The sequence below is a fragment of the Hemitrygon akajei genome, chromosome 7 (genome assembly GCF_048418815.1).
Source record: "Hemitrygon akajei chromosome 7, sHemAka1.3, whole genome shotgun sequence".
In the NCBI taxonomy this organism is placed as follows: Eukaryota; Metazoa; Chordata; class Chondrichthyes; order Myliobatiformes; family Dasyatidae; genus Hemitrygon; species Hemitrygon akajei.
This window is the reverse complement of record NC_133130.1, coordinates 166,277,392-166,301,662: the sequence shown is the minus strand read 5'-3', so window position 1 is coordinate 166,301,662 and position 24,271 is coordinate 166,277,392. Positions and strand designations below refer to the sequence as shown.

The window sequence follows — 24,271 nt, the reverse complement described above, 5'->3', positions numbered from 1 at the left end:
GTATCTCTAAAAAAATAAAAGTTCAACAAACTATTGATTGAGAGGTTGTTTCTCTGTTAGTTGATCAGAAAACCACATCGCAAGTCAGGTGTTATGCTGGGAGATAAAGTCAGTGGGGACATGGAGACTGTGAATGCTGGAACTTGGAGCAGCACAAAATCACTGATATATGATAGCATCATGGGTGCAAAGACATAAAAATCTATAAATTATAAAAAATATAAACACAAGGAAGGTTGCAGATGTTGGAAATCCAGGGCAACGCACACAAAATGCTGGTGGACCTCAGCAGGTCGGGCAGCATCTTTGGAAATTAATAAACGTTTTGGGCTGAGAACCCTCCCCGGGACTGGAAATGAAGAGGGAAGGCATCAGAGTAAAAAGGAGGGAGGAGGGGAAGGAGGACAAGCTGGAAGTTGACACGTGGGTAGAAAAGGTCAAGGGCTGGAGAAGTAGGAATCTGATAGGAGAGGAGAGTGGATCATGGGAGAGAGGGAAGGACGAAGGGCCCGGGGGGAGGTGAGAAGAGGTAAAAGGTCAGAGTGTTTATCAGAAGGTGTTGCTCCTCCACCCTGAGGGTGGCCTCATCTTGGCACAAGTCGACATGTCGGAACAGGAATGTGAATCAGAATTAAAACGTTTGGGTACCGGGACATCCCACATGAGGCAGGTGCTCGATGATGCAGTCCCCCAATTTCCTACAGGCCTCATCAATAATAGAGGCCGCAACAGAAGCACCGGACATAATAGACGACCCCAGCAGGCTTGCAAAGTGTGAATAACACAGGGAAAGGAATAATGAGGTCATGTTCGCGGGTTACTGGACCATTTAGAAATCTCATTGCAGAGGGGAAGAAGCTGTGAGTGTGTGTCTTCAGGCTCATGTTCCTCCTTTATGGTTTTAGTAACGAGAGGGGCCCTCATTAGCAGAAGCACCTTCTCGAAGCACCGCCTCTTGAAGATGTCCTGGATGTTGAAGAGGGTTGTAACTGTAATCAGCTGCTGAGTTTACAGTTCCCTGCAGCCTCTCACAATCCTGTGCATTGGATCAACGGTGAGGTAACTTGTCAGAATGGTCTTCACCATACATCTGGAGTTAGAATGCTATCTTATTCGTTGGTTATTTTAGTGATACTGCACAGAACAGGTCCTTCTAGCCCAGCAACCCACCGGGCCTAATCACAGGACAATTTACAATGACCCATTAACCTACCAACTAGTTTGTCATTGGATTGTAGGAAGGAACCAGTGTACTCGGAGGAAACCCTCACTTTCACAGGAGGAAAGTACTGACTCTTTACTGATGACGTAATTAAACTCCTAACTGTGATGCACTAAGCTCTAATCGTGTCACACTCACTATCACATTACTGTTATATATTATTTGAACAGGTAATTCTGTTTCTATCTTACCCTCCTCTAAACAATGCTTAGACAATAAGACCATCAGGCATACAACCCGGATTAGGCCATTTGGCCCATCGATTCTGCTCCGCCATTCAATCATGGGCTGATCCAATTCCTTCAGTCATCCCCACTCCCCTGCCTTCACCCCATACCCTTTGATGCCCTGGCTAATCAAGAACCTATCTATCTCTGCCTTAAATGCACCCAATGACTTGGCCTCCACAGCCGCTCATGGCAACAAATTCCACAGATTTACCACCTTCTGGCTAAAATAATTTCTCAGCATCTCTGTTCTGAATGGACATCTTTCAATACTGATGTGGTGCCCTCTTGTCCTAGACTCCTCTATGGGAAATAACTTTGCCATATCTAATCTGTTCAGGCCTTTTAACATTCGGAATGTTTCTATGAGTTCCCCCCTCATTCTCCTGAACTCCAGAGAATACAGCCCAAGGGCTGCCAGACGTTCCTCATACGATAACCCTTTCATTCCTGGAATCATTCTTGTGAACCTTCTCTGAACCCTCTCCAATGTCAGTAAATCCTTTCTAAAATAAGGAGCCCAAAACTGCACACAATACTCCAAGTGTGGTCTCACGAGTGCCTTATAGAGCCTTAACATCACATCCCTGCTCTTATACTCTATACCTCTAGAAATGAATGCCAACATTGTATTTGCCTTCTTCACCACTGACTCAACCTGGAGGTTAACCTTTAGGGTATCTTGCGCAAGGACTCCACTTTGCATCTGTGTTGTTTTTTTTTACGTAGTTCAGTCTAGTTTTTGTACTGTGTCATGTAAACCATGGTCCTGAAAAACGTTGTCTCATTTTTACTATGTACTGTACCAGCAGTTATGGTCAAAACGACAATAAAAGTGACGACTTGATCTCTTCATTTTGAATTCTCTCCTCATCTTAATAATAGTCTCCCCATTTATTACTTCCACCAAAGTGCATGACCATTCACTTCCCAACATTGTATTTCATTTGCCATTTCTTTGCCCATTCCCCTAAACTATTTAAGTCTCTCTGTGGGCTCTCTGTTTTTTCAACACTACCCGCTCCTCCACCTATTTTTGCATCATTGGCAAACTTAGCCACAAATCATAGCAGATCCTTCTTTTCCCTCCTCAGACCCACTCCCACTAACCTTTGATGTCATGTCCAATCAATAACCTATCAATCTCTGCCTTAAATACACCCAGTGACTTGCCTCCACAGCTGTGGTAACAAATTCCACAAATTCGCTAGCCTTTGGCTAAAGAAATTCCTCCGCACCTCTGTTTTAAATGGACACCCCTCTATCCTGAGGCTGTGCCCTCTTGTCCTAGACTCTCCCAGCATGGGAAACATCCTTTCCACATCTACGCTGTCTAGGCCTTTCAACATTCGAAAGGTTTCAATGAGATCTGCCCTCATCCTTCGAAATTCCAGCGAGTTCAGACCTAGAGACATCAAATTTTCCTTGTGTGATAACACATTCATTCCCGGAATCATCCTTGTGAATCTCCTCTGAACAATCAACAGCACATCCTTACTTAGATGAAGAGCTCAAAACTCAGCAGTGCCTTATAAAGCCTCAGCATCACATCCCTGCTCTTGTATTCTAGACCTCTTGAAATGAATGCCAACATTGCATTTGTCTTCCTCACCACCGACTCTACCTATAAGTTACAACAACACACACAAAATGCTGGTGTGTGTTGTTGTTTGAATTTCCAGCATCTGCAGATTTCCTCGTGTTTGCTCTACCTATAAGTTAACCTTTAGACCATCAGACATTGGAGCAGAGTTAGGCCATTCAGCCCATTGAGTCTGCTCCATTATGGCTGATACTGGATCCCACTCAACCCCATACACCCGGCTTCTCGCCATATCCTTTGATGCCTTGACCGATCCGGAAACGGTCAACTTCTGCCTTAAATATACATACGGACTTGGCCTCCACTGCATTCTGTGGCAAAGCATTCCACAGATTTACTACTATCTGGCTAAAAAAAAATTCCTCCTCAGCACTGTCTTTGACCTCAACCTTTAGGGAGTTCTGCACAAGGATTCCCAAATCCCCTTGCATCTCAAATTTTTGGATTTTCTCCCTGTTTAGAAAATAGTCTGCTCATTTATTTCTACTACCAAAGTGTATGACCATGCATTTTCCAACGTTATATTTCATTTGCCACTTTCTTATCCATTCTCCTAATTTGTTTAAGTCCTTCTGCAGCCTTCCTGTTTCCTCAACACTACCTGCCCCTCCACTAATCTTTGTATCATCTGCAAACTTGGCAACAAAACCATCTATTCCACCATCTAAATCATTGATATACAGCAGAAAAAGAAGCTGTCTCAACACCGACCCCTGTGGAACACCACCAGTCACTGGCAGCCAACCAGAAAAGGATCCTTTTATTCCCACTCACTGCCTCTGACCAATCAGCCAATGCTCAAACCATGCCAGTAACTTTCCTGTAATACCATGGGCCCTCAACTTGGTAAGCAGCCTCATATGTGGCAATTTGTCAAAGGCCTTCTGAAAATCCAAATATACAACATTCACTGCATCCCCTTTATCTATCCTACTTGTAATCTCCTCAAAGAATTCCAGCAGGTTCATCAGGCAAGATTTCTCCTTAAGGAAACCATGCTGACTTTGTCCTATCTTGTCCCATGTCACCAAGAACTCCATAACCTCGTCCTTAACACTTAACTCCAACATCTTCCCAACCACTGAGATCAGGATAACTGGTCTATAACTTCCTTTCTGCTGCCTTCCTCCATTTCTTAAAGAGTGGAGTGACATTTGCAATTTTCCAATCCTCTGGCACCACGTCAGAGTCCAATGATTTTTGAAAGATCATTACTAATGCCTCCACAATCTCTAACGTTACCTCTTTCAGAACCCTAGGGTGCAGATCATCTGGTCCAAGTGATTTGAATCTTTCAGCTTTTTGAGCACCTTTTCTCTTGTAACAGTAACTGCACCCATTTCTCTTCCTTCACACACTACACCATCAGGCACAGTGCTAGTGTCTTCCACAGTGAAGACAGATACAAAATATTCATTTAGTTCATCTGCTATCTCCTTTCCTCCCATTATTATCACAAGAACCTCATTTTCTAGTGGCCCTATAAGAACATAAGAAATGGGAGCAGGAGTAGGCCAATTTGGCCCATCGAGCCTGCTCCACCATTCATGGTTGATCTGGCCACGGATTCACCTCCACTTATCTGCCTTTTCCCCATAACTCTTAATTCCCCAACTATGCAAAAATCTATCCAACCTCGTCATAAATATATTTACCGAGGTGGTCTCCACTGCTTCATTGGGCAGAGAATTCCACAGATTCACCACTCACTGGGAAAAGCAGTTTTTCCTCATCTCCATCCTAAATCTACTCCCCCGATCTTGAGACTATGTCCCCTAATTCTAGTCTCACCTACCTGTGGAAAAAAACTTTCCTGCCTCTATCTCATCTGTCCCTTTCATAATTTTATATCTTTCTATAAGATTCCTCTCGTCATTCTGAATTCCAGCAAGTACAGTGCCCGGTGACTCAATCTGTCCTCATAGTCTAACCCCTTATCTCTGGAATCAAGCTGGTGAACGTCCTCTGCACCGCCTCCAAAACCAGTATATCCTTCCTCAAGCGCGGAGACCAGAACTGCACGCACTACTCCAGGTATGGCCTCACCAGTACCCTGTATAGTTGCAGCATAACCTGCTCTTAAGTTCAATCCCTCTAGCAATGAAGGCAACATTCCATTTGCCTTCATGATAGCCTGCCTTCCTTTGACAATTCATACACAAGCACTCCCAAGTCCTTCTGCACAGCAGCAGCCTGCAATCTTTTTCCATTTAAATAACAATCTGCTCTTTCATTTTTCCTTCCTGTTACGAACCCCGTAACTGGGTCACTTACCAGCAAAGATAGAGAGGTCAGTTGAAGTCTGATGATACTACTTTTAACAGTATTTATTAGTAAAAATACACAAAAATAATATCAATGCAAATATACAGATAATATACGTCGTCAATACTAAATCTAAAAGGGCGGGTATAATAATAATCAATAAGAAATAAGCTCTATCGTTGTCTAGGGGATAATGTATTGTCCGATGGAAATATAAAGTTCACTCAGTTCATGCAGGCTGCAGCCGTTGGGGACCGCTGTGTTGCAATGGTTGGAGAGAGAGAGAGATTTGGAGAAAAACTTGCTGGCTTTCCTTTTATGATTTCGATCCGTCAGGAGTCTCATTGTCGTGGCCTTTCACTTGTGGCCTCTCCTTTAGCTAAACCATTCTTCCGTGAGGAGCCCGCCACCCTGACAAGGGAGGACGCACACGAGCCCCCACCGGCTGTTGCTATTAAACGCTGTCACGGGATCTCTAGCCTTTCTCCTGGTGCGTCTAAAGGGGTTGTTCCCCAGACCCTCTTTTATCCTTACTCACGGGGTCTCAGATGTCAATCAGGTTGGGATGATGCAATCCCTCAACCAGCCCACTCTGGTTGTCCCCTGAGGGGTTTCAATGAATAGTACAGTACTCAATACACAATTCCGTCTCCAAGAGACAATGGCCGTTATCAGTGGTTCCGTTCCGCTGAGGCCAGGACACATTCCAAACTGTGTGGATTCTGGACGTCTCTCTCTCATTTCCTGGGTCCCAGACCTGAATTAATAGCGATCTTGCGATTCTCAAAAAGGAGGGGGCAACTTTGTACCCTTCGGCCCCTCAGAGTTGCTTCACATTCATAACATTCCAAAGTGGATGACCTTGCATTTACCAACATTGTATTCCATCTGCCAGACCCTTGCCCACTCAACTTAACCTATCTATTTCTCTCTGCAAACTCTCCGTATCCTCTGCACAATCTGCTTTTCCATTCAATTTAGTGCCATCAGCAAACTTAGATACACTACACTCGGTCCCCTATTCCAGGTCGTTAATGCATATCGTGAACAGTTGTGGGCCCAGCACCGACCCCTGCAGCACACCGCTCACCCCAGATTGCCAACCAGACAAACACTCATGTATGCACTCTCTTCTCTCTTTTTTCACATACTTGAAAAAGCTTTTACTATCCACCTTGATATTGCTTGCTAGCTTGCTTTCATATTTCATCTTTTCCCTCCAAATGATTCTTTTAGTTGCTCTCTGTAGAATTTTAAAAGCTTCCCAATTCTCTAGCTTCCCACTAAGTTTTCCTTTGTTGTATGCCCTCTCTTTTATTTTTACATTACCTTTGACTTCCCTTGCCAGCCACGGTTGTACTATTTTGCCATTTGAGTATTTCTTTGTTTTTGGAATACACCTATCCTGCATCTTCCTCAATTTTCACAGACATTCATGTCATTGCTGCTCTGCTTTCATCCCTGCCAGCATCTCCTTCCAATTTACTTTGGCCAACTCCTCTCTCATACCACTGTAATTTCCTTTACTCCACTGAAATACAGCTGCAACAGACTCTACTTTCTCCCTATCAAATTTCAAGTTGAACTCAATCCTATTGGGATCACTCACTCTTAAGATTTCCTTTACCTTAAGCTCCGTAATCATCTTCAGTTCATTACATAACACCCGATCCAGTATAGCTGATCCCCTAGTAGGCTCAATGACAAACTGTTCTAAAAAGCCATCTCGTAAGCATTCAACAAATTCACTCATTGAGATCCATTATCAACCTGGTTTTCCCAATTGACCTGAATGTTGAAATCTCCCATGACTATCATAACATTTCCCTTTTGACATGCCTTTTCTATTTCCTGTTGCAATCTGTGGCCCACATCCCAGCTACAGTTGGGAGACCTGTATATAACTGGCATCAGGGTCCTTTTACCCTTGCAGTTTCTTAACTCAACCCACAAAGGTTCAAAATCTTCCAATCCTATGCCACATCTTTCTACTGATTTGATGCCATTCTTCACTGGCAGAGCCACACCACCCCCTCTGCCTACCTTCCTATCTATCTGGTACAATGTGTAACCTTGGACATTCAGCTCACAACTACAACCATCCTTCAACCATGATTCAGGGGTGGCCACAGTATCATACCTGACAATCTGTAATAGTGCAACAAGATCATCCAGCTCATTTCCTATACTCCAAGCAATGAGATATAACTCTTAGAGTACTGCATTTGCCACCCTTTTTGCTTCTGAACCCATTACACACTGAAATTCATCCTGCAGGCTGCAATTTTGTCCACAGCACTAAAGGGAGAAGTGAGGGTTTGCAACTTGGCAAGCATATGTGTACACTTGACCACTGTGCAGTGGAAAAAGGAAGCCCAGGTGTGGAGAGAGCTCTGCTGCAGCTTTCAAAGGTTGTATTGGGAAGCTACAACAAACATGTTCCTCCTGATAAGTGGGAACAGAACCTGGAGCTCAAGCTCGATACAGCGGCGGTCGGCTGACAGGGAGTTTCAGAGGAAGGCCAGAAAGTGTGGAGAATGTAGAAGTTGGAGCCACAGCAGGAGGATGAGGTCAAGAAACTAGATATGTTTGAGGAAACGGTTAAACAGAAACATTACACCTGCCCATTCATCTACCCCTTCACATCCATTCAGGGGCCCAAACCTGTGAGGCAACACCTGGTTGGGTTTGTCTGTTGTATCTGGTGCTCGTCTACATTGATGAGACCTGGCGGAAATGGGGGGACTGCTTTGTCGATCACCTTCGCTCCATCTGCAAAATGCGGGATTCCCCAGTGGCCAACTATTTTAATTCCTATTCCCGTTCCCGTTCTGACATGCCGGTCCACTGGCTCCTCTTTTTCCATGATGAGGCCCCTCTCAGGTTGGAGAGGCAACATCATATAGTCCAACCGGGTAGCCTCTAACCTGATGGCATGAACATCAAATTTTCTTTTCTGTAATTTTTTTCCTCCCCCTTCCCTCTTCTTCAATTCACCACTCTAGCCTCTTACCTCCTCTCCTCAACACCTATAACCTCCCCCAGGTGCCCCTCCTTCTTCCTTTTCTCCCGTGGTCCACTCTCCTCTCCTATCAGGTCTTCTCCAGCCCTTTACCTTTCTCACCTACACGGCTTCACCTGTCACCTTCCTCTCCCAGCCTCCCCCCACTTCTTTATCCTGGGGTATTCCACTTCCTTTCCAGTCCTGATGAAGGGTCTCAGCCCAAAGTGTCGACTGTTTGTTCGTCTCCATAGACGCTGCCTGACCTGCTGAGCCCCTCCAGCATTTGTGTGTGATTTTTATAGATGTAGCTCGCTGAATACGGCTACACAGACCGACAGAAAATGGCACACTTGCTTTTATTAGCCAAGGCATTAAGTTTAAAAGTCAGAAGGCTATGCTGCAGCTTTATAAAACTCCAGTTACACCACCTCTGGAACATTGCACACGTTTCTGGTTGTCCCATTATGGGAAGGATGTTGATACTTTGGGGAGGGTACAGAAGAGGTTTACCAGGATGCTGCCTGGTTTAGAGGGCAGGTGATGTCATGAGAGGCTGGATGAACTTGGGTTGCTTTCTTTAGAATGGAGGAGGCTGACGAAAGATCTGACAGAGGTTTATAAGATTATGAGAGACAGACTATGTACTTTTTCCCAGGGTTGAAAAGTCTAATGCCAAAAAAAAAATGCATTTAAGGTGAGAAGGTGATTTCAAAGGAGATGAGGGGCAAGATTTTCCCCCACAGAGAGGGGTGGGTGCCTGGAATGCGCCGTCTGGGGTGGTGGTAGAGGCAGAAACATTAGAGCCTTCTAAGAATTGTTTAGAAAGGCACATGAATGTGAGAAACATGGAAGGATATGGACATTGTGGAGGCAGGACGGATTAGTTTAGTTGGCCATTTGATGACTGATTTAATAATTAAATTTTAATTGGTTCAGCACAAAGCTGTACTGGTTTTTGTTCTATCATTGTTGGAATGAATTCAAGTAGAATAGATCTGTTAGAACTGATAGGCTAGGTGGTATATTTTGTGTGGTGGATGGTCATTCACTTCACTGAAAAGTAAATATAAATTAAACCTTATCAAACTTAAATAGGTACGTGGACAATAGTGGTAGAGGGTTACGTGAGAGTTTCATGTTGCACTCTGCACAGCAAGTTCAAGTTCAACATTCTACACTGAGATTGTTTAAAGTCATTTCCTGCACATCAGTGTAAAGGAGAACAAAATAATTATTGCTCCAGATCTGATACTGCTCCAAAAAATTCACAATAAGATAAAGAGCACAATTAAAAAACACAATAAATATAAATACACAGCTTCTATACATAGATTGACTGTATGTCCATAAAATGTCACTAGGCACAGGAGCGTCTGTACATAAGGTGACTGACTGGAAATGACAAAGTAGTGGTGGCTGGGGGAGTATTTCTAATACATGTAAGTGTTTATGGCAAATAAAGTGGATGTATATTTGATACACATAAAATACTTTTCTTTCTATATTATCATGCATTGCATTGTATTAACGCTGCTAAGTTACCAAATTTCACAACATATGCCAGTGATACTAAACCTGAACCTGATTCCTTGATTGTTGAGTGAAGAGTTAGATCAATCACAACATTGTGAACTGAAGGCCTGTAGTGTTCTGTGTTCAAACTCATTTTGTTACAGCATACAGAAAATCAAAAGTAAAAAACGTCACTTTCAGATAGGGAAGATACTGAAGATAGCAGCACAGAAAACCCATGTGTGTGGAGCGCCTTTCTGAATTTCCACCTCTCAGCCACTTAGCTGTCAAATTTGAGACAGACAGTGGCTGTTGGTGTGATTGAGTCAGTTTCTATGTAAGAAACATTATTTATTTAGAGATATAGTGTAGAACAGGCCCTTCTGGTGCTTTGAGCTGTGCTGTCCGTTAACCCCCGATTAACCTGAGCCTAATCATGGGACAATATACAATGACCAATTAGCCTACTAACCGGTACGTCTTTGGACTGTGGGAGGAAACCAGAGCACCCGGGGAAAACCCACGCAATCCACTGGGATGACGTACAGACTCTTTACGGATGAGGTCAGAATTGAACTCCGAACTCTCACCCCAAGCTGTAATAGCATGGTACTACTGTTCAAGGTTCAAATGTATGTATGCAGTATACAGCTCTGAGATTTGCCTTCTCCAAATAGTCATGAAACCTGAAAACCACGGGAGCCATTCAAACAGAAACTTCAACCCCCTCCCATGCGCAAAAAACACAAGCAGATAGCAAGAATGTCAAACCCCTAATCCCCCCCCATGCAAAAATAAACAAATTGTGCAAATGGCACAAGAACATCAAACCCCAAATCCCCCACACAAAAAACAAACATCACGCACACAGCAAGAACCCTAAACCCCAAATCCCCCGCACAAAAAAACAAACATAATGCACACAGCAAGAACCCTAAACCCCCGCACAAAAAAGGTCACACAAATGGCAGCAAGAAAGAATGGACAAAAGTACAGAATATAAAACCCAAAACTGAAAGAGCCCATGTTTTTACAAAAGCACCCAAGGCCAGCAGTAAAGAAGTGTAAATCACCATTGGCAAATCCTGAGACTGGCACATAGTCCTAACTTTCATTGGAAATTATTATCAATCAAAATAAAAACAGTTCAGGATTTAGCTAAAGTTTTCCTGATCGTAACAAGATTTACTGAGACATGGGAGACTATTCTGAACCTCAATATCTGGCTATATATTTAAGGTCAAGTGCTTTGTAGTTTAATTCTAAATGTAAATTAATTTGAGCACGTGTGTTTTTACTGAAAGACTTTAAAATTTATCATCCAATCAGGCACTGCCCTCACCCATAGAAAACTTACACCTATAGGTTGAGATATTTATTAGAGACTTCTATATATACACTTCTTCACAATAAAGGATATTGAAAGCTAGTTCCTCCTCAAACACATCGGCCCACTACTTTTCTTCCACGTCCGGTTCTTATCTTTCAATCTGTCGCTCAATCTCTCGTTTTGGCAACTTAACAATAACTCTGTCTTGACTTCAAATGTCTGTTTCAATTATGAGTTCAGAATTAAAATTATCAGCAGCAAAGTCAAAGTTATCATCATGTGCTTGAGTCTAAGCTAGAGAACTATAGTACAGAAACAGGCCCTTTGGTCCATTTAGTCCGTTCTGAAACATTAATCTGCCTATTCTGTGTTAAAAGCTTGCAGGGATCAACTTTATTTGCAAATATTCTGTAGGTGCAGAATTAGGCCACTCCATCATGGCTGATTTATTATCCCTGTCAACACCATTTCTTGCCTTCTCCCCATAACTTTGACACCCTGTCTAATCAAGACCCTAACAATGTCTGCCTTATATGTACCCAATAACTTGGCCTCCACAGCTGTCTGTGGTAACAAACTGTGGTGAACTAGATATACCTGTCTGACTGCTCCTGTGGCTCCTCCCACAGACCCCCGCTGACTGCTCCTGTGGCCCCTCCCACAGACCCCCGCTGACTGCTCCTGTGGCTCCTCCCACAGACCCCCGCTGACTGCTCCTGTGGCTCCTCCCACAGACCCCCGCTGACTGCTCCTGTGGCCCCTCCCACAGACCCCCTGCTGACTGCTCCTGTGGCTCCTCCCACAGACCCCCACTGACTGCTCCTGTGGCTCCTCCCACAGACCCCCGCTGACTGCTCCTGTGGCTCCTCCCACAGACCCCCGCTGACTGCTCCTGTGGCTCCTCCCACAGACCCCCGCTGACTGCTCCTGTGGCCCCTCCCACAGACCCCCGCTGACTGCTCCTGTGGCTCCTCCCACTGACCCCCTGCTGACTGCTCCTGTGGCTCCTCCCACAGACCCCCGCTGACTGCTCCTGTGGCTCCTCCCACAGACCCCCGCTGACTGCTCCTGTGGCCCCTCCCACAGACCCCCGCTGACTGCTCCTGTGGCCCCTCCCACAGACCCTGCTGACTGCTCCTGTGGCTCCTCCCACAGACCCCTGTATAAAGGCAACTGTGGCCTGCTGCTCTCCCTCATTTTCCCAGGATGTAGTGTTGTTCTTCAGTCAATAAAAGCCGATATCTCACTTCCTAAGTCTCAGCGTGAGTTATTGATGGTGCATCACAAACTGCACAGATTCACTCCTCCCCCCCCACCAGCCATCTCCATTCTAAATGGACATTCCTCTATTCTGAGGCTGTGTCTTCTGGTCTTCAAGTCTCCCATCACAGGAAACATCCTCTCCACATCCACCCTATTTAGGCCTTTCACTATTTGATAGAGATGCCCCTCCCTCATTCTTCTGAATTCCAGTGAGTATAGACCCAGAGCCATCAAATGCTTTTCATATGGTAAGTCTTTCAATCCTAGAATCATTTTAGTGAACCTCTTTTGAACCCTATGCTTCCCTGGTGAGGAAAATATTGCTTTAAATAAGCACAAGTGAACTAGTAAAGTAAACAAACATGGAGATCTACAAAACGCCTGAGGAAAAACTTGATGGTATAAACATTGATTTCTCTAACTTCAGGAAATTTCTTCCCACTCCCTCATTCTCTCTTGTTCCATTCCCCAATCTGTTTCCCCCTGACCCCTTCTCTTCTACTCACTGCCCCTTGGTTCCCTCCTCCTTCCCTTTCTCTCATTGTCCACACTCTCCTCTCCTACCAGATTCCTTCTTCAGCCCTTTACCTTGTCCACCATCATCTCCCAGTCTCTCACTTCATTCCCCTCTCCCATAAGGCAGGGGGAGGGGGAACAGAAGGGTTGGGAGGGCCACGGAAGAGAGGGAAAACAAAGGGGAGGGTGAGGAAAATAGAAGGTAGTGACTACCAAAGGTTAGAGAAATCAATGCTCAAGCCATCAGTTTGGAATCTCATCAGGTTGAGTGTCAAGAAGCAGGAGCGAGTGTCATTGCTATTATAAAGGGAAATGTGCTTGGCAAACTCAAATGTCAATGATTTGGATAATGAAATTGATGGATTTGTGGCCAAGTATGCAGATGATACAAAGACAGGTGGAGAGGGAGGTAGTGCTGAGGAAGCAATGCGATTGCAGCAGGACTTAGTCAAATTGGAAGAATGGACAAAAAAGTGGCAGAATGAATACAGTGTTGGCAAATTTACGATAAAAGGAATTTTGGTAAAATTGCATTTTGGTAAAAGGAACAATAGTGTTGATTATTATCTAAATGGGGAGAAGGTTCAAACAGCAGAGGTACAGAGGGACTTAGGAGTCCTTGGGCAAGACTCCCAGAAGGTTAATTTACAGGTTGAGTCTGTGGTAAAGAAGGCATTTATTTCAAGGGGAATAGAATATAAAAGCAAGAAGATAATGCTGAGCCTTTAAAAGACACTGGTCAGGCCGCACTTGGAGTATTGTCAACAGTTTTGGGCCCCATCTCTCAGAAAGGATGTGTTGCCATTGGAGAGAGTCCAGAGGAGGTTCATAAGGATGATTCTGGGAATGAAGGCGTTGACATATGAGGAGCATTTGACACCTTTGGGCCTGTACTCACTGGAATTTAGAAGAATATGTGGGGATCTCATTGAAACCTACTGAATGTTGAAAGGGCTAGATAGGGTGGATGTGGAGAAGATGTTTCCTATGGTGGGGGTATCCAGAACTAGAGGGTACAGCCACAAAATTGAGGGGCATCCTTTTAGAACAGAGATAAGGAGGAATTTTTTTACCCAGAGAGTAGTCAAACTGAGGAATGCTCTGCCGGAGACTGTGGTAGAGGCCAAGTCTGTGGGTATATTTAAGGTGGAAGTTGATTGTTTCCTGATCGGTCAGGGAATCAAAGGATGTGGCGAGAAGCCAGGTGTATGGGGTTGAGTGGGATCCGGGATCAGCCATGATGGAATGGCGGGGCAGACTCGGTGGGATGAATGGCCTAATTGTGCTCCTATGTCTTATGGTCAAAGATTGAATGTGAGGTGTTGCTTCTCCATCCTGTATCTCATCGTGACAGGGCAGACGGCTGTGCAAAGACATGTCAGTGTGAGGTGAAGTTGGAATGGGTGGACCCTAATAAATCTTGGTTGTTGTGGTGGACATGGAGAAGCTGCTTCCTGATGTAGGCAGCTGATTCTTACAGTACTGTTGTCCTTGGACCACAGGGACCAGGAACGGTGAATTGTGTTTCAATTTATCATGCCTCCCACTAAGCCTCACCATGAGGAATGGTGGGATAAGTGGCCCTCCTCCTGGTTCCACCTACACGGCAGAAGTACAACCGAGTAGTCACCTGTCCCCACCTGAGATGGGACCCCATTGTGACTCACAAAACTCCTTAACACAAGAGATTCTGTAAATGCTCTCTTCCCTTTCTCTCTTTTCCCATTCCCCGTTCCTCTCTCACCCCTTCTATCCTCCTCACCTGCCCATCACCCCTCTTCCTTCCCTTTCTCCCATAGTCCACTGTCCACTCCTGTTAGATTCCTCCTTCTTCAGTCCTCTCCCTCTTCCACCTATCACCTCACAGCTTCTTAGTTCATCCACCTGATCTCACCAATCACCTGTACTCCTTCCCCTCCTCCCAGGCTTCCAACTCCTTCCTTTCCAGTCCTGATGAAGGGTCTTGGCCAAATCGTCGACCTATATCCATTTCCATGGATGCTGTCTGACCTGCTGAGTTCCTCCAGTATTTAATGTGAGTTGATCACAAAATTCCTTACTGTCCTAACAGGACAATAAATTCTTTCTGCTCCTCCTGTGGAAAAGCACGGTGTTAGCTTTCAGTCATCTCCTGAGTGTGTAACCTCTGACCCAGACATTGCTCCTTGCTCCTCAAGTTGACTCACCGAGTTAACATTTGCACGGTGTGCTCCTCGGTGCACGGCGCATGCATATTCTATAAAACCAGCTTCCTGTCTGAGCTGTTGTGGTATTTGTAAATGTCATTACTTCAGAAGATGCGCACAATTCCAGGAGCTGGCGAGAAGGTTTCAGTATCAGTTTTCAATGCAATTAGGTTCAGTGGAGGTTACAACATGGAGGGTGAAGTGTGGTGGCTAGACTCACAGAGACTGAACCAATGTGTAAGCAAGCTTTCCACCTGTACTTTACCATACTTTATCTGATTTACCTGCACGTCACTGTAAACTCAATTTAATCTGAATTACCTGTGCCTCTCTGTAAATTCAATTTAATCTGAATTACCTGTGCCTCACTGTAAATTCAATTTAACCTGAATTACCTGTGCCTCACTGTAAATTCAATTTAACCTGAATTACCTGTACCTCACTGTAAATTCAATTTAACCTGAATTACCTGTACCTCACTGTTATCTCAATGCGGTGGACAAGACCATTCCCTTCCAAGTAGAGAGTGACGCCTCCGACTTCGCGCTGGCTGCTACCCTCAATCAGGCAGGAAGGCCAGTAGCATTCTTCTCTTGTACCCTTCAAGGCCCTGAAATTCGGCACTCCGCGGTGGAGAAAGAAGCCCAGGCCATAGTGGAAGCTATTAGGCACTGGAGGCACTATCTCGCCGGCAAAAGGTTCACCTTGCTGACAGACCAGTGCTCGGTTGCGATCATGTTCAGCAACCAGCAGAGGGGCATGTCCAGACAGGTATATGTAGTTCACCACACTCAATTTGATTGGATTACCTGCATCTCCCATAAAACATATTTTTCAGCACATAAAAGGAATCAGTACCACAAATAAGCTCATAAAATATAATTCAAAATGCACAGCACAGGTAAAGAGTAAACAGCTCACTGCAATTTTTTTGGGATCCTTACCCTCAACTCCATTGGTGAGATCAACCCTCAGATGTGTTCCTTCCAGCAAGAAAATGAACATAGTCACTGACAGACACAAGGAGAAACAAGGTTAAATAAGATATTAGTCGAGATGTGGAGAGTGAAGGAAATAGACTGGGTAAGACCATAAGACATAGGAGCAGAACTAGGCCATCTGGCCCATTGAGTCTGCTCTGCCATTCAATCATGGCTGATCCTTTTTATTTTCTCCTCCTCAACCCCATATCCCAGCCTTCTCCCTGTAACCTTTGATGCCATGTCCAATGAAGAACTGATCAACCTCTGCCTTAAATACACCCACAGCTGCATGTGGCAACATATTCCACAAATTCACCACCCTCTGACTAAGGAAATTTCTCCACATCTCTGTTTTGAAAGGGCACCCTTCTATCCTGAGGCTGTGCCCTCTTGTCCTAGACTCTCCCACCATTTCCACATTTACTCTGTCTAGGCCTTTCTACCTTCAAAAGGTTTCAATGAGATCCCCCCCATCCTTCTAAATTCCAGTGAGTACAGACCCAGAACCATCAAACGTTCCTTGTATGACAACCCTTTCATTCCTGGAATCATCCTTGTGAACCTCCTCTGGACCCTCTCCAATGCCAGCACATCTTTTCTCCGATAAGGAGCCCAAAACCATTCACAATACTCAAGGTGAGGCCTCACCAGTGCCTTATAAAGCCTCAGCATCACATCCCTGCTCTTGTATTCTAGATCTCTTGAAATGAATGCTAACATTGCATTTGTCTTCCTCACCACTGACTCAACCTGCAAGTTAACCTTTAGGGTGTTCTGCACAAGGATTCCCAAGTCCCTTTGCATCTCAGATTTTTGGATTTTCTCCCCGTTTAGAAAATAGTCTGCACATTTATTTCTACTACCAAAGTGCATGACCATGTATTTTCCAACAGTATATTTCATTTTCCACTTTCTTGCCCATTCTCCTAATCTGTCTAAGTCCTTCTGTATCCTACCTGTTTCCTCAACATGACCGGCCCCTCCACCAATCCTCATATCATCTGCAAACTTGGCATCATATACAGCATAAAAAGAAGTGGTCCCAACACCGACCCCAGTGGAACACCACTAGTCACTGTCAGCCAACCAGGCAAAGATCCTTTTATTCCCACTCGCTGCCTTCTTCCAATCAGCTAATGCTCTAACCATGCTAGTAACTTTCCTGGAATACCATGGGCTCTTAACTTGGTAAGAAGCCTCATGAGTGGCACCTTGTCAAAGGCCTTCTGAAAATCGGAATATACAACATCCACCGCATCCCCTTTATCTATCCTACTTGTAATCTCCTCAAAGAATTCCAAAAGGTTTGTCAGGTAGGATTTTCCCTTAAGGAAACCATGCTGATTTTGTCCTATATCACCAAGTACTCCATCACCTCGTCCTTAACAATTAACTCTAACATCTTCCCAACCACTGAGGTCAGGCTAACTGGTCTATAATTTCCTTTCTTAAAGAGTGGAGTGGCATTTGCAATTTTCCAGTCCTCTGGCACCATGCCAGAGTCCAGTGATTTTTGAATTATCATTTTTGAAGATCATTTCTAATGGCACCACAATCTCTAATGCTACCTCTTTCAAAACCTAGGGAGTGGTCTGGTCCAAGTGACTTATCTACTTTTAGGCCTTTCAGCTTTTTGAAATAGTAACTGCAGCCACTTCTCTTCCTTCACACACTACAACATCTGGCACACTGCTAGTGTCTTCCACAGTGAAGACTGATGGAATGAACTAAATGGAATACTCATTGAGTTCATCTGCCCCTTTCCTTGTCCCCTGTTAGTATTTCTGCTGCCTTATTTTCTAGCAGCCCTATATTCACTTTCATCTCTCTTATATATTTTACATACTTGAAAAAGCTTTTACTAACCACTTTGATATTATTTGCTAGCTCGTCTTCATACTTCATCTTTTCTCTTCCAATGATTCTTTTAGTTGCTCTCTGTAGGTTTTTAAAAACTTCCCAATCCTCTCTTCCCACTAAGTTTTGCTTTGTTGTATGCCCTCTCTTTTGTTTTTACATTAGCTTTGACTTGCCTTGTCAGCCATAGTTGTACTCTTTTGCCATTTATTTTTGGAATACCCTGCACCTTCCTCATTTTTGCCAGAAACTCACTCCATTGCTGCTCTGCTGACATCCCTGCCAGCAGCTCCTTCCAGTTTACCTTGGCCAACTCCTCTCTCATACCACTGTCATTTCCCTTACTCAACTTAAATACTGCTACATCAGACTTTACTTTCTCCCTATCACATTTCAAGTTGAACTCAGTCATACTGTGATCACTGGTTCCTGAGGGTTCTTTTAGCTTAAGCTCCCTAATCGCCTCCAGTTCATTACATAACACCCAATCCAGTATAGCTGATTCCCTAGTAGGCTCAATGACAAACTGCTCTAAAAAGCCATCTCAAAGGCTTTCAACAAACTCACTCTCTTGAGATCCATTACCAACCTGATTTTCCCAATCGACCTGCATGTTAAAATCTCCCATGACTATCATAACATTGCCCTTTTGACGTGCCTTTTCTATTTCCCATTGTAATCTGTGGGCCACATCCCAGTTACTGTTGGGTGACCTATATGTAACTGTCATCAGGGTCCTTTTACCCATGCAGTTTCTTAACTCAACCCACAAGGACTCAACATCTTCCGATCCTATGTCACATCTTTCTACCGATTTGCTGCCATTCTTTACCAATAGAGCCACACCACCCCCTCTGCCTACCTTCCTGTCCCTCTGTTATAATGTGTAACTTTGGAGATTCAGCTCCCAACTACAACCATCCTTCAGCCACGATTCAGTGATGGCCACAACATCATACCTGGCAACCTGTAATAGTGCAACAAGATCATCCACCACATTTCTTATACTCCGACAATTGAGATACACCTTGAATACTGTATTTGCTGCCCTTTTTGATTCTGCATCCCTAATGTACTGATACTCAGCCTGCTGGCTGCTACTATGTCCCATCACCTGCCTGTTCTTCCTGACAGTCTGACTGAATTGAATTGAATTTTTTGAGGATGTGACTAAACACATTGATGAAGGTAGAGCAATAGATATAGTGTATATGGATTTCAGCAAGGCATTTGATATGGTACCCCATGTAAGGCTTATTGAGAAAGTAAGGAGGCATGGGATCCATGGGGACCTTGCTTTGTGGATCCAGAATTTGTCTGCCCACAGAAGGCAAAGAATGGTTGTAGATGGGTCATATTCTGTATGGAGGCTGGTGACCAGTGGTGTGCCTCAGGGATCTGCTCTGGGACCCTTACTCTTAGTGATTTTTGTAAATGACCTGGATGAGGAAGTGGAGGGATGGGTTAGTAAATTTGCTGATGACACAAAGGTTGAGGGTGTTGTGGATAGTGTGGAGGGCTGTCAGAGGTTACAGTGGGACATTGATAGAATGCAAAACTGGGCTCAGAAGTGGCAGATGGAGTTCAACCCAGATAAGTGTGAGGTGGTTCATTTTGGTAGGTCAAATATGACGGCAGAATATAGCATTAGTGATAAGACTCTTGGCAGTGTGGAGGATCAGAGGGATCTTGGGGTCCAAGTCTATAGGACACTCAAAGCTGCTGTGCAGGTTGACTCTGTGGTTAAGAAGGCATATGGTACATTGGCCTTCATCAACTGTGGGATTGAGTTTAAGAGCCGAGAGGTATTGTTGCAGCTATATAGGACCCTGGTCAGACCCCACGTGGAGTACTGTGCTCAGTTCTGGTCACCTCACTACAGGATGGATGTGGAAACCATAGAAAGGGTGCAGAGGAGATTTACAAGGATGTTGCCTGGATTGGGGAGCATGCATTATGAGAATATGCTGAGTGAACTTGGCCTTTTCTCCTTGAAGTGACAGAGGATGAGAGGTGACCTGGTAGAGGCATATAAGATGATTACAGGCATTGATTGTGTGGATAGTCAGAGGCAGAGAGTGGTGAGTGTGTGGAATGGGCTGCTGGTGACAGTAGTGGAGGTGGAAATGATAGGGTCTTTTAAGAGACTCCTGGATAGGTACATGGAGCTTAGAAAAATAGAGAGCTATGGGTAACCCTGGGTAATTTCTAAAGTAAGTACATATTTGGCACAGCATTGTGGGCTGAAGGGCCTGTATTGTGTTGTAGGTTTTCTTTTTTTTTGGTAATTTATTGAAGTAATTTTTTTGTAATTTTATTGAAGTTCATCATCAAACATTTCCATAAGATGTATTTCAGACATTGTACATATATTTCATATAATCATATATATCACAAATCTCCACAAAGTATTTAGCTGAGGTATACACTTATAGAAAAGAGTGGAAAGAAAAAACAAGCAAAAGGAAAGAACTATGTACAAGTAGGGAGTGATCTTTTTTTTTTTACAACAGATTCATTGATTTGAGAGAATAAAATCAGGCCTATAAGGCATTATGTAGTTAAACCATTTTTCCCAGTATGAATCAAATTGTTCCAGCTTATGATTAACAGATGCTGTTATCTTCTCCATTTTGTAAATGTCCATTGTAATTTCCATCCATGTATTTAAAGTTGGGCCCTCCTGTGATAAACATTTCCTAGTAAGAGTCTTTTTACCAGCCACCAACAGTATATTCATTAAATATTTATCTCTTTTCAACCATTCTTGAGGTATATATCCAAAATATATGGTCTTACTCTCCAAGGGTATTTCACATTTAAAGATGTCTTGTAGGGCATTGTGTACCCCCCTCCAATAGTTTTTGATAACAGGGCAGTCCCAAAAAATATGATAATGATTTGCATTTTGATTTCCACAATTTCTCCAGCAAACATGGAGGTTACCATCATAATGGGATTTCTGAGAGGGTGTAATAAAATATCTTATCAAGTTTTTCCATCCAAACTCCCTTCATTTCTGTGAACTGGTACACTTCCATTGATATCTCCATATTATTGTCCATTCTTCCTCAGATATAATTATCCCTCCTTCCTTCTCCCATTTTGTTTTAATGTATGAAGTCGAATGTGTTTTAAGATTTGACAACCCCTTATGCATACTTGAAATGATTCTACTACCATTATCTGAATTATATGCTTTTCTAAAGAGCACTATCAAGCATGTATTTGCCTTGGTTACATTTTTAAGCGTCTTATTAACATATTGTCACATCTGTAAATACTGATAAAAATCTTGTTTTTCTAATAAGTGTTCCTCTTTAAGCGTTTCAAAACTGAACAGTGTTCCTTCTTTCATTATGTTGCAAAGAACTGTTATTCCTTTAGCTGTCCAGTCCTTAAATCTAGCATCCAATTTATTTGGTGTAAAATCCAAGTCATATGCACACCATTTAAGAATTGCAATATCTCCCTCTAGATTATATTCTTTTATAGTAGTTTTCCATATTCTAAGAGTCCATTTCACCCATGGGTTATCAATAGTATTTATGTACCTTTGCAGGTTGTTATCAGCCAAAATTGCTTGTATGGGGATGGGAAGTACCCGCTCCTCAATGTTTTTCCATTGAGCGTCATATGTTGGGTTACACCAACATATCACAGCTCTCAACTGTGCTGCAAAATAATAATCTCTAAGAGAAGGTAGGCCCATCCCCCCTTTTCCTTTGCTAACTGCAAAGTTTTGAGACGAACTCTAGGCCTTATACCCTGCCAAATATACCTTCATAGCATCTTGTTCCATTCAGTGAATTGATTTTGATTAATCTCTATTGGTAGGGTCTGAAAGAGATATAACAGTCTGGGCAGTATATTCATTTTAATAGACTCAATCCTTGAACTGAGACTGAAAAAAGGAATCAGGTTCCATCTTGCCACATCTTCCTTAACTTTGTGCTGTAGGTTTTCTAGGTTTCTTCCCTCACTGGTGCGTGGCACAAGCAGGAATCCAGAAATTACTAGCCGGGAAGTCCTGCTTCTCAGTTTTCTACCTAGTTCTCTAAAATCACTTTTCAGGACCTCTCTGCTTTTCCTTTTTATGTAATTGGAAAGAGATCTGGTTGCTCCCCCTCCCTCTCCAAAATGTTATGGAAGCAATCTGAGGCGTCCCTGACCCGGGCACCTGGGGGGGCAACCTACCATCCAGGGGTCCTGTTCATGTCCACAGAATCTCCTCACTATTGAGTCCCCTATCACTACTGCTCTCTTCTTCTCTCTCTGTCTCTTCTGCACCACCGACCCATGGTCAGTGCCTGTAACCCGGCTGCTGTGGCATTCCCCGGGAGGTCATCCCCCACAAAAGTATCCAAAGCAGTATACTTATTTTTGAGGGAATGGCTACAGGGGGGCCTTGTTCTAACTGCCTATTTCCATTTCTCCTGACACTCACCAGCTACTCGTCTTCTGCAACTTCAGGGTGACTACTTCCCTGTAACTTTGATCAATTATCTCCTCCCTCTCCTGTACAAGCTGAAGGCCAACTAGTTGCTGCTCCAGATCCCTAACACGGTCTTCAAGGAGCTGGAGCCGGATGCACCACACAGATGTAGTTCCCTGGGAGATCCTGGGTCTCCCAGGACTCCAACATCCGGCACAAGGAACACACAACAGCCACTTACTATACCAGGTACAGTAAGAGAGAAAAACAAAAAAAAAGCCTTAACAGAAGCTTACCCAGAGCCAACACCTCCCCTGAGCCAAAGCCTCCTTTGAGCAAAAGCCTGACGCTCTACTCTCACCACTGGCCTTCTCCCAGCAATGGCTGCTCTGCTTGCCCCTCCTGTACTGTAAGTTAGTTTGCAGTGCTCTGCTCCCTCTGCCGATAGGGCCTCTGCAGTGCCCAAACGCCCGTGAAGCCCTCTTTTTAAACAAGCGTCGCTGACCTGCGAGAAACCGCTTTGCTCCCATTGCTGATAAGGCCTCTGATAGGGTTGGGAGAGGCAGGAGGATGTTGGATTAACTGGCTGCCATGATTTGCTCCCTGTGCGGGTGTGGTAAGCTATGTATACCTGTCTGGACACGCCCCTCTGCTGACTGACTCCTGTGGCTCCTCCCACAGACCCCTGTATAAAGGCGATTGGGGCACTGCTCCTCCCTCAGTCTCCGAGATGTAGTGGACTCCCTTTTTGCTGCTAATAAAAGCCTATCGTTCACTTCCTGTCTCCGAGAGTTATTGATGGTGCATCAGCGGGTGAGTGGCAGGAGAACGGAGGAAGGTGGTGGGTAGGGACAGTGTCAGTGGGAAAAAATTGGATTTAATGTTAAAACACAAGAGATACATGGGGCATGTCAGAGGTAAGTATTTTACAGAGAGAGTGGTGGGTGTATGGAAACCACTGCCAGGGGCAAATACATTGGGGACTCTTAGTTTGGCACATGGATAATAGAAAAATGGAGGATGATGTGGGAGGGAAGGGTTAGATTGATCTTGGAGAAGGTTAAAAGGTCGGCACAACATTGTAGGCCAAAATGTCTGTACTGTGCTGTAATGCTCTATGTCGTACATATGAGGAGAAGCTGGGCTTAAAGGGTTAAAGAAGTGTGTGAGGAAAGGTAGAATGGACAGGCAAATCAAGCTGAGCACCTCACAGAGAGGTGAAAGGGCAGTGGTTGGCCAAAGTTCATGCAACTTTTTCGACAAAGGCAGGAGAAATTGTATTGGTTGGTAAGGAAAAGTGAGATAAATTAAACAAATTGTCCCCAGCAAGTGGCTGCACAGGCTGGAGGAGAGGCAGACAAGGAATACCGCACGCTTGTCTTTATTAGTTCAAGATCCAGGAAGTTATGCTGCAGCTTTATAAAGTAATGGCTGGACCACACCTAGAGTTTTGCACGCAGGTGTGGTCAGCTCATTACAGGGATGTTCTCAATCCCACTTGGACCATACCTCTCCAAAGCACTGCCATCCAGGTATCTGTTCAAATTCCTCTTCAATGTCTGGCTTGGGGCCTGTACTCGCTGGAGTTTAGATTAATGGGGGGCAGGAGAATCTCATTGAAACTTATGGAATATTGAAAGACCTAGATAGAGTACATGGAGAGGATGTTTCCTGTAGTGGGGGAGTCTAGACCAGAGGGCACAGACAGAGTGCATTTGTGGAATTCATTGCCACAGGCAGGTGCAGAGATCAAGTTATTGGGTGTATTTAAAGCGGAGGTTGATAGGTTCTTGATTAGTCAGGGTGTCAAAAGTTATGGGAGAATGGTATTGAGATGGAAATTAAGTTAGTCATGATGGAATGGCAGA

At 44.1% G+C, this 24,271-nt stretch overlaps 1 protein-coding gene across 1 annotated transcript in view; it reads right to left on the bottom strand.

The window, feature by feature from the left end:
* Positions 1 to 16,099, bottom strand: part of LOC140731138 (probable G-protein coupled receptor 82) — a 31,439-nt gene extending 15,340 nt beyond the window's left edge. The window contains exon 1 of the mRNA XM_073052489.1: positions 16,073 to 16,099. The gene's annotated coding sequence lies outside the window, so the exon portion shown is untranslated. The remainder of the gene's footprint in view (positions 1 to 16,072) is intronic.
* Between the last annotated feature and the right edge of the window lie 8,172 nt (positions 16,100 to 24,271).